Source organism: Phyllobates terribilis, unplaced genomic scaffold (assembly GCF_046119375.1).
Source record: "Phyllobates terribilis strain yellow unplaced genomic scaffold, ASM4611937v1 Scaffold_13__5_contigs__length_258822181, whole genome shotgun sequence".
Taxonomy (NCBI): domain Eukaryota; kingdom Metazoa; phylum Chordata; class Amphibia; order Anura; family Dendrobatidae; genus Phyllobates; species Phyllobates terribilis.
In genome coordinates this window covers 89964499-89975575 of record NW_027362773.1, presented here as the reverse complement: position 1 = coordinate 89975575, position 11077 = coordinate 89964499, and positions in this window count along the sequence as shown.

The following is an 11077-nucleotide window of genomic DNA, read 5'->3' as shown; positions in this document are numbered from 1 at the left end:
AGTTGAGGGACGCATGGATTCCACTCAGTATCAGCAGATTCTTGACAATAATGTTCAAGAATCAGTGATAAAGTTGAAGTTACGCAGGGGATGGATCTTTCAGCAAGACAATGATCCAAAACACCGCTCCAAATCTACTCAGGCATTCATGCAGAGGAACAATTACAATGTTCTGGAATGGCCATCCCAGTCCCCAGACCTGAATATCATTGAACATCTGTGGGATCATTTGAAGAGGGCTGTCCATGCTCGGCGACCATCAAACTTAACTGAACTGGAATTGTTTTGTAAAGAGGAATGGTCAAAAATACCTTCATCCAGGATCCAGGAAATCATTAAAAGCTACAGGAAGCGACTAGAGGCTGTTATTTTTGCAAAAGGAGGATCTACTAAATATTAATGTCACTTTTCTGGTGAGGTGCCCATACTTATGCACCTGTCAAATTTTGTTTGAATGCAGATTGCACATTTTCTGTTAGTACAATAAACCTAATTTCAAGGCAGAAACATTACTGTGTCCAACAGTTATTACATATATCAAACTGAAATAGCTGTTGCAAAAACACCAATTTTTATAAAACATTAAGCTTAAGATCAATAGGGGTGCCCAAACTTTTTCATATAACTGTAGGTGCCTGTGACTTATGGCAGTGTTTATATAGGCGCCTGTCACCTATGCCGGTGTATATATAGGTGCCTGTTATCTATGGCAGTGTTTATATAGGTGCCTGTTACCTATGGCGCTGTTTATATACATGCCTGTTACCTAAGACGGTGTTTATATAGGTGCCTGTGACCTATGGCGGTGTTTATATAGGTACCTGTTACCTATGACGGTGTTTATATAGGTGCCTGTGACCTATGGAGTGTTTATATAGGCGCATGTTACCTATGGCGGTGTATATATAGATGCCTGCTACCTATGTGGCATTTATATAGGTGCCTGTTACCTATGGTGGTGTTTATATAGGTGCCTGTGAGCTATGGCGGTGTTTATATACGTGCCTGTTACCTACAGCGGTGTTTATATAGGTGCCTGTGACTTATGGCAGTGTTTATATAGGCGCCTGTTACCTATGCCGGTGTATATATAGGTGCCTGTTATCTATGGCAGTGTTTATATAGGTGCCTGTTACCTATGGTGCTGTTTATATACATGCCTGTTACCTAAGACGGTGTTTATATAGGTGCCTGTGACCTATGGCGGTGTTTATATAGGTGTCTGTGACCTATGGCAGTGTTTATATAGGTGCCTGTGACCTATGGAGTGTTTATATAGGCGCATGTTACCTATTGCTGTGTGTATATAGGTGCCTGCTACCTATGGCGGTGTTTATATAGGTGCCTGTGACCTATGGCGGTGTTTATATACAGTGGTGGCCAAAAGTATTGGCACCCCTGCAATTCTGTCAGATAATACTCAGTTTCTTCCTGAAAATGATTACAATCACAAATTCTTTGGTATTATTATCTTCATTTAATTTGCTTGCAAGGAAAAAACACAAAAGAGAATGAAGCAAAAATCAAATCATTGATCATTTCACACAAAACTCCAAAAATGGGCCAGACAAAAGTATTGGCACCCTCAGCCTAATACTTGGTTGCACAACCTTTAGCCAAAATAACTGAAAACAACCGCTACTGGTAACCATCAATGAGTTTCTTACAATGCTCTGCTGGAATTGTAGACCATTCTTCTTTGGCAAACTACTCCAGGTCCCTTCTCCAAACTGCCATTTTGAGATCTCTCCACAGGTGTTCTATGGGATTCAGGTCTGGACTCATTGCTGGCCACCTTAGAAGTCTCCAGTGCTTTCTCTCAAACCATTTTATAGTGCTTTTGGAAGTGTGTTTTGGGTCATTGTCCCGCTGGAAGACCCATGACCTCTGAGGGAGACCCAGCTTTCTCACACTGGGCCCTACATTATGCTGCAAAATTTGTTGGTAGCCTTCAGACTTCATAATGCCATGCACACGGTCAAGCAGTCCAGTGCCAGAGGCAGCAAAGCAACCCCAAAACGTCAGGGAACCTCCGCCATGTTTGACTGTAGGGACCGTGTTCTTTTCTTTGAATGCCTCTTTTTTTTTCCTGTACACTCTATGTTGATGCTTTTTGCTAAAAAGCTCTACTTTTGTCTCATCTGACCAGAGAACATTCTTCCAAAACGTTTTGGGCTTTCTCAGGTAAGTTTTGGCAAACTCCAGCCTGGCTTTTTTATGTCTCGGGGTAAGAAGTGGGGTCTTCCTGGGTATCCTACCATACAGTCCCTTTTCATTCAGACGTTGATGGATAGTACGGCTTGACACTGTTATACCCTAGGACTGCAGGGCAGCTTGAACTTGTTTGGATGTTAGTCGACGTTCTTTATCCACCATCCGCACAATCTTGCATTGAAATCTCTCGTCAATTTTTCTTTTCTGTCCACATCTAGGGAGGTTAGCCACAGTGCCATGGGCTTTAAACTTCTTGATGACACTGCACACGGAAGACACAGGAACATTCAGGTCTTTGGAAATGGATTTGTAGCCTTGAGATTGCTCATGCTTCCTCACAATTTGGTTTCTCAAGTCCTCAGACAGTTCTTTGGTGTTCTTTCTTTTCTCCATGCTCAATGTGGTACACACAAGGACACAGGACAGAGGTTGAGTCAACTTTAATCCATGTTAACTGGCTGCAAGTGTGATTTAGTTATTGCCAACACCTGTTAGGTGCCACAGGTAAGTTACAGGTGCTGTTAATTACACAAATTAGAGAAGCATCACATGATTTTTCAAAGGGTGCCAATACTTTTGTCCACCCCCTTTTTTAGGTTTGGTGTGGAATTATATCCAATTTGGCTTTAGAACAATTCTTTTTGTGTTTTTTTCATTGAAGACAAATTAAATGAAGAGAATAATACCAAAGAATTTGTGATTGCAATCATTTTCAGGAAGAAACTGAGTATTATCTGACAGAATTGCAGGTGTGCCAATACTTTTGGCCAGCACTGTATATCCAACAAGTCCCTGACCAGCATTACCACCCATATGGGATTTATGAAGGAAGATATGTCATCTATAAGGAGAGACATTCAAAGGGCGTTTGAAAGAATTAAAGAAACAGAGGGCAGAATTAGTAATATTGAGGATCAATTGTCTCCTATGCAAAAGGATATGAAAACATACAAGCAAAATCTGATTACCCTGCTTAATAAAGCGGATGACTTGGAGAACAGACTCTGTAGAAACAGTCTACTCCTTATAGGAGTCCCAGAAAGATCTGAAGGCAAAAACCCGGTTGAATTTATGGAGACCTGGTTCAGGGATGTGTTTGGAAGAGAGGCGCTGTCTCCTATGTTGGCAATAGAGCGTGCTCATAGGGAGCCTTTCAGACCCCCACCACCAGGAGCTCCGCTAAGACTCTTTGTATTGAAGTTACTGCACTATAGAGAAAAAATCCTGCACAAAGCAGGTGACTGTCTTAACTTATCCATTGAAAGTACCAAGGTGGCCATCTTTCCTGACTTCTCTGCTGAAGTGCAGAAACGCAGAGCACAATTTACATCTGTAAAGAAAAGGCTGCGAGACTTACTACTCCCATATTCTGTGATGTATACGGCGCACCTGAGGATCGTAGTCTCAGGAAAGGGGCTCATCCATGAATCTCCCCGGGAAACTACACAATGGTTGGACATCAGCGAAGCTTAATTGAAAGCGGATAAATCTGGACCTCTATAATCATCAACACTTTTGCTTTGGTGGCTTTTGAATCATGATGCCATTTGATATGGACAGCGGGAATCTCTGAAAAGGATTTGAAGAAGAGCTTTTCTTTTTAGGTCAGGCTTTGGACTTATAAAAGCTCCCAATCTCCCCTCCGGGAAGAAATGTCTGTATTGTTTGATTGGTTGTATTGCAATGTTAGAAGTTATTTATGTTATGTGTTAAAAAGGGGTACATGCAAAAAAGAAGGGAGGGTGGAGGAACAGCTCAAAACGGTCTACTGGTTATTATGTCTACCTACTGCTATATGGCTAAGCTCGTAAATATTATAGCGTGGAAGGTGCGGGGCATGAGAGACCCAACTAAGAGGTGGCTGTATATACTGGTTACATCAATACCAACCAGCTATTGTCTGTTTGTTGGAAACACACTTGACCCATGAAACAAAACAAATCATTAATAGGTCGTGGATAGGCCATGCTTTTCATTCGGTATTTTCTTCTCATGCCAGAGCGGTATCTGTTTTGATTCATAAATCAATCCCATTTAAATGCCTTAAAACTGTCATGGATACTGAAGGGGGGTATATTGGTATATTGGGCTATATATACGGAATTCAAATAATTTTAGAAGCTTTTATATAAACCTCCTCCATATAAGGATAAAATTATTAAAAACGTATTATACTTTACCTTGGACTCTCCTATGACTCCAGTTTTGTTGATGGGAGATTTCAATAATCATTTCCACCCACATTGGGATAGATTGCATACGGGTAACATCCCTGACTCGGCCTCCTCTACGGGGATGGCTAGATTATTTTCAGAAATTGGGTATGTGGATATTTGGAGACAGAGAAATCAATTAGACAATATCCATGCTACTCAATGTCACACCATTCCTTGTCAAGGACTGACTTGGCAATTGGACCAGAATCTCTGAATCCGTTAATTCATGAAGTGAAATATTTACCCAGGGGAATCTCAGACCATTCTCCGATATGTGCGCAATTGAGAACAGGGGGAATAGAGGGGGCAATGAAATACCCGTGACGATTGAATCCATATTGGCTAATGTTGGTGGGTAATTCTTTAAAATAGGATCTGATAAAACTTTTTTAAATAAACGAGGGATCAACATCAAAAATCAAGATGATGAGTTGATTGAGAAATTTCCTCTAAGCCCTAATCAGACATTACAATTGTAACAAATTAGACACTATATAATGAGTCACCTGAAAGACACCTCCCTAGAAATTACTACTAATGACTTTGATTGCTTAGTGAGGGCCACGAGGACGTCATCATCTATCTTTCTGCAATGAGGGATGTGATGTTGGGAGTAAATACTGAATTTTTTTTTCAAACACTGGGAGAAACAATTTAATGATCAAGACATTGGAGTTAAGATAAGAGAAGGTTGGGGAAAAACAGTAAAGCAATAACTAATGAGATGTGGAGGGAAACCCAATTTAAGATCATTCATAAAGCAAGATACGCCTTTGATCTCCCCAAAACGCCCCTTAAACCTGATAGAATTAGTTATTGTCCTAAATGTAAAACCCCTTCTACGGACTTGTTACATGGACTTTTGGCTGTGTCCAAAACTACGCATCTTCTGGGGGCTATTCTAGATTGCATTAAAGAAATGTGGAACTTTAAAACACAACTCCCTCTTATGATGATATTGTTTCACTACTGGCCTAGAGATAAAACGAAAGAAGGAAGTTCCTCGTTTAAGATCCCTCCATTATTCTATGTTTTGGTTCTATTGGCAAAGCGTATGTTACTAGGCTGCTGGTTGGAACCTTCAATCCCGACTTTACAGGATTTCATCTTACAATTAAAAAATCTATTATATCTAGAAAGAATAGAAGCAGAAAAAAATAAACTCATGAGCAAATACTTTGTTAAATGGAAAACTTTTATTGGAAAACACTGTAATCAAGGAGAAATCACATATTGTAACGTCGTGTGTTAACTCTGTTTGGTGTCATGCTGAGAGATGATTCTGCAAATATTGTTTGATACATAAGAATCTATTGGGAAAAGTAATAGATATTAGAACTAGTGTTGAGTGAGTATGTTCTATTAACCCTTTCGCCGAGTACGCTCGGGCCGAGCTCCGAGTATTTATAGCTGCTTGGTGATATGGTTGAATCGCTCCCGTGTGTATGATTTGTGACTGTTTGACAGTTTTATTACATGTGAGGAATGTCTATTTCTTACACATTCCTCACATGTAATAAAACTGTCAAACAGTTGCAAATCATGCACACGGGAGCGATTCAACCATATCACCGAGCAGCTATAAATACTCGGAGCTCGGCCCGAGCATACTCGGACAGAACATACTCGCTCAACCCTAATTAGAACACATAATGAGAAACCAACTTGCATAAAGGTGTGAAATGGTTAGACAAAGATTAATAATCAATAGCATGTAGATCAGGGAAAGGAAGGAGGAGGAGAATAAGAACAAATTAGAAAGGAAGGATTGGTCTATGTCACAAGGTATGGCTGAAAGCTCAAGAATCAACAGCAAGACCCATCTGGATTGATTATTTCTTGTGTTTATGTTTGGATGTGTTTTGTATTATCTTTACAATAAAACCAATAAAATGTTAAAAAAAAAAAAAAATAATAAAACTATGGGAGGCCATGAAGGCCGATGTTAGAGGAACACTTATAAGAGATATTATTAGATACAAAGCTAAAACTAAAGAATTCACACAAGATCTCCAAAATGGGGTGCAACAGGCTGAGGTGCAATACATCCTAAACTGGTCAGATGGTAATGGCAGAGAGTTAGAGATAGCTCAGAGATTATTTCATGATCATCTTATCTCTAAGGCGGAAAACAAGCAGTTCTTTACAAAGCAAAAATATTTTGAACAGGGGGAAATGTGGGGCATCTTCTCTCTACCGTAGATAAATCACAAGAAATAAATAAAAATAAATAAAAGAGGGTCCATCTGATGTCACTCAGTTGATTATGGAAAATGGAGACACCATAACGGAAAACAATAATGTGCTAAATGCCTTTCATACTTACTATTCTAATATTTATGAATCAAGATTTAGAGGTAATGAGGACGAACTTGGATTGTTTCTTGATGATATAAAATTACCTAAAGTTTAAAGAGGAAAGTAGCTCCTACCTAGAAAACCCACTGACAATGTCTGAACTTGAGGATGCATTACAGTCCACTACTAATTAAAAGGCACCGGCTCTGATCGACTGCTATGTGAAGTTTTTTTAAAAATATAAGGATCTCCTAATCCCTAAACTATTAGATACTTTTAATGAGGCATTAGAATCGGGTCACACACCAAAATCTATGAATGAGGCAATTGTAGTGATCCTTTTAAAACCAGGGAAAGACCCGCTGCACCCTGAGTAATATCATCCCATTTTTCTTCTATCGGTAGACAGGTAGACACTAAAATTATTGCAAAGGCCCTGGCAAATAGATTATTTTACATTATTACGGAGATTATTCATCAGGATCAATCAGGCTTTATTCCAAACTTGTCCACAGCAATGAATTTATTATAAGGCTTTTTTTGAATATTCAGAAATCAGATGTAATAATAGGACATAAAGCTATTCTTTCTTTCTCTCTCTATGCGGCTAAAGCATTCGATGGCGTAGAATGGAAATACCTGTGGGAGGTTCTTACAAGGTTTGGGGTGGGTCCCAAATTCCTATCATACATAAAGGTTTTGTACTCGGGACCTCAGGCTAAAATAAGAACTGTCTCTTATCTGCTTCAATCACGTTGGGGAGGGGCACACGGCAGGGATGCCCCGTCTCCCCTCCTTTCCGCGATAGCCATTGAACCTTTGGCCTGTATGTTGAGTGCTAGTCCGGATAGTGTAGGCTTTAAATATGGTAACTTAGATGAACGAGTTTCACTCTATGCTGACGATTTACTGATATATATACAGTTAAAAAAAGAAGTTTACGTACACTATATAAAAAGACACATATGCATGTTTTTCTCAATATCTGACATTAATGATGAGCGAGCGGGCTCGTTTAACCCTTTAAATGAGCACGCTTGGGTACTTGCTGAGTAGTTTTGGCGTGCTCGGCATTTCTGTTGCAGCCACCACGGCTGCATGTGTCGTGGCTGTTACACAGCTGTGACACATGCAGGGATTGCCTGTTTGTTAGCTTGCTCATCAGTATCTGACATGAAATCAAAATGAACTTTTCCCGCTTTAAGTCAATTAGGATTACCATAATTTTTAATATTTACCAAATGCCAGAATAATGATAGAGAATGTTTTAAGGCATTTTTATTACTTATTGCAAAGTCAAAAGTTTACATACACTACGATTACTATGCCTTTAAACAATTCTGGACTGCCCATATGATGTCATGTGTTTGGAAGTTTCGGATTGTCTGACAACATTTCAGTTAATTAGAGACACACCTATAAATGTATTTTCATGTACACCTGAAAACACACTGATTCTTTGTGTAGCATCATGGGAAAGTCTAAAGAAATCAGCCAAGATATCAGGAAGAGAATTGTGGACTTGCACAAGTGTGGCTTATCCTTGGGTACAAGATGGGAATGTCCAGAGGTATCTCAGGAAGGAGACGGGTTCTGTGTCCCAGAGATGAACGTGCTTTGGTCCAACATGTGCATATCAACCCAAGGACAAACGCAAAAGACCTTGTGAAGATGATGGCGGAAGCTGGTAAGATTGTGTCAATATCCACAGTGAAACGAGTACTGTATCAACATGGGCTGAAAGGCCACTCTGCCAGGAAGAAGCTATTACTCCAAAAGAAACATAAAAAGTAAGATTAATGTTTGCAAATGCACACAGGAACAAAGACCTTTATTTTTGGAGACATGTTCTGTAGTCTGATAAAACTAAAATTTAACTTTTGGGTCATAATGACTGTCATAAAAATATTAAGAAAATATTAATAATTTCGCACTCCCAGACCCCTCTTCATCCTCCCCTCCCCTATAGTATTTGTCAAAAGAGAAGAGATGACACTTTGGCCAGTAGGTTATATGCAAATTAGCACACACATGAGAAGTGGCTAAGAGGCAGATGACAGTAAAAAGAGAGGTGGCAAACCCAATTAACATGAGAGTGTGCTTTCCAGTGACACAGACCTGAGATAAATTCACACCTGGAAGAGGAAGACACAGCTTGTTAAGTTCAAACACTACTCACAATTAGAGATGAGCGTTGTTCTACTCGAACTGTTCGCCAATCTCAAATTCGAGCTGTTTTGGGCGGTGTTCGAGCCGGTCGGCGAACACGAACAATTTGAGAAAAATTCGGCTGTTCGAGGTTATGTTCGATAACTGTTCGTGCACCAAAATCATAACTGGATTTTTTCTCAGTAATGATGAAAATTAATGTTAATACGCAGTTTGAGTGTACAGCGGGGCGGGGGGAGGGGCAGGGGATGGATCTCTGCAGGAACAATGAAGATCTCCATTTTTTTTTCTCTTTCCCGCATTTGCAGTGGGGAGGTGCAATCTGTCAGCCTATCAGCAGCGCACACACGGAGCGAAGTGCTTTTTTTCACACAAGCAAGGGCATGTGTGATTGGCAGTGTATGTCACATGTCCTTGCCCTATAAGACCAAGCCATTTTCCCCGTCGCCACCATTTTCTCACTGCTGCAGCTGCGTGTTAGACGGCACCGCTGTTGCTGTGTGCGCTATACCTTGTTAATTTCAAGCCAATTTTCGCACAAATATACAGATAGCTTGGGAGTAGGGAATAGTTGTGATTGCAGTCCTTTTAAGGACTAGGTTACAGCATTTCCTACGACTTTTATCAGGCAGGTCTGTGCTCTTAAATAGATAGATTGTGGGAGTAAAGACTAATTGTAATTGGAGTCCTTTTCAGGACTAGGTTACATCAGTTCCTATCAGTTTTTGCCAGGCAGGTCTGTGCCAGTGCTGTGCAAGTTTTTTTCACAGCATTTGGCTGAATCTAGCAAAGCTAATCCTTTTTGGCCTATTGCAGAGTGTGTTAGTCAGTGGAGTAGCCTATCTGTGTTGCAAGATAAACCACCTGTGTATAGAATACCAATATTTTTACTGCACCTAGTGAAGTAAAATCTTTTGGGCATAGCATCATTCTATTAGTCCATCTATACTGACCTCCATCAGGTTGCAAACTGAATATAATTTTTTTCTGCATCTAGCTCTGAAAAAATATTTGGGCTTCTAGCAGTGTGTGGGACTTGGTCTATTAGTCCATCTATACTGACCTCCATCAGGTTGCAAATTAAAAATAATTTTTTTCTTCATTTAGCTCTGAAAAAATATTTGGGCTTCTAGCAGTGTGTGGGACTTGTTCTATTAGTCCTTCTATACTGACCTCCAGCAGGTTGCAAATTGAATATAATTTTTTTCTGCATCTAGCTCTGAAAAAATATTTGGGCTTCTAGCGGTGTGTGGGACTTGGTCTATTAGTCCATCTATACTGACCTCCATCAGGTTGCAAATTAAAAATAATTTTTTTCTGCATCTAGCTCTGAAAAAATATTTGGGCTTCTAGCGGTGTGTGGGACTTGGTCTATTAGTCCATCTATACTGACCTCCATCAGGTTGCAAATTAAAAATAATTTTTTTCTGCATCTAGCTCTGAAAAAATATTTGGGCTTCTAGCAGTGTGTGGGACTTGGTCTATTAGTCCATCTATACTGACCTCCATCAGGTTGCAAATTAAAAATAATTTTTTTCTGCATCTAGCTCTGAAAAAATATTTGGGCTTCTAGCAGTGTGTGGGACTTGGTCTATTAGTCCATCTATACCGACCTCCATCAGGTTGCAAATTGAATAAAAAAATTTTCTGCATCTAGCTTTGAAAAAATATTTGGGCTTCTAGCGGTGTGTGGGACTTGGTCTATTAGTCCATCTATACTGACCTCCATCAGGTTGCAAATTAAAAATAATTTTTTTCTGCATCTAACCCAGCCAATAGTTTTGGCCTAATACCACAGTTTGGCCACTCAGCTCTGCTCGGTTACCATCCATTGTTTTTTTGTGCAAACAACTCCAGAGTTGTGAATTAGTTAACCACCAAAATGAGTGGAAAAAGGCCTGCTGCTGGTGGAAAGGGGAATAGGTGTGTTGGGAAGGGGAAAAAAGGTTGTGTCCGTGGGGTAGGTGCAGAAGAAAGACCATCTTCCAGCCAAACTAAAATGTCTACTTCTTTTAGCGGACAATGTGATAAGATCCCTTTCTTACGGCCACGCCAATCGCTACAAATTCCAGATGAGGCACAAAAACAGCAGGTGCTTCAACGGATATCAAGTGCTCCTTTAAGTGGGCTCTCCTCCACATCAACTTCAACATCACAAATACTCCAGTCCTCAAAGGTGT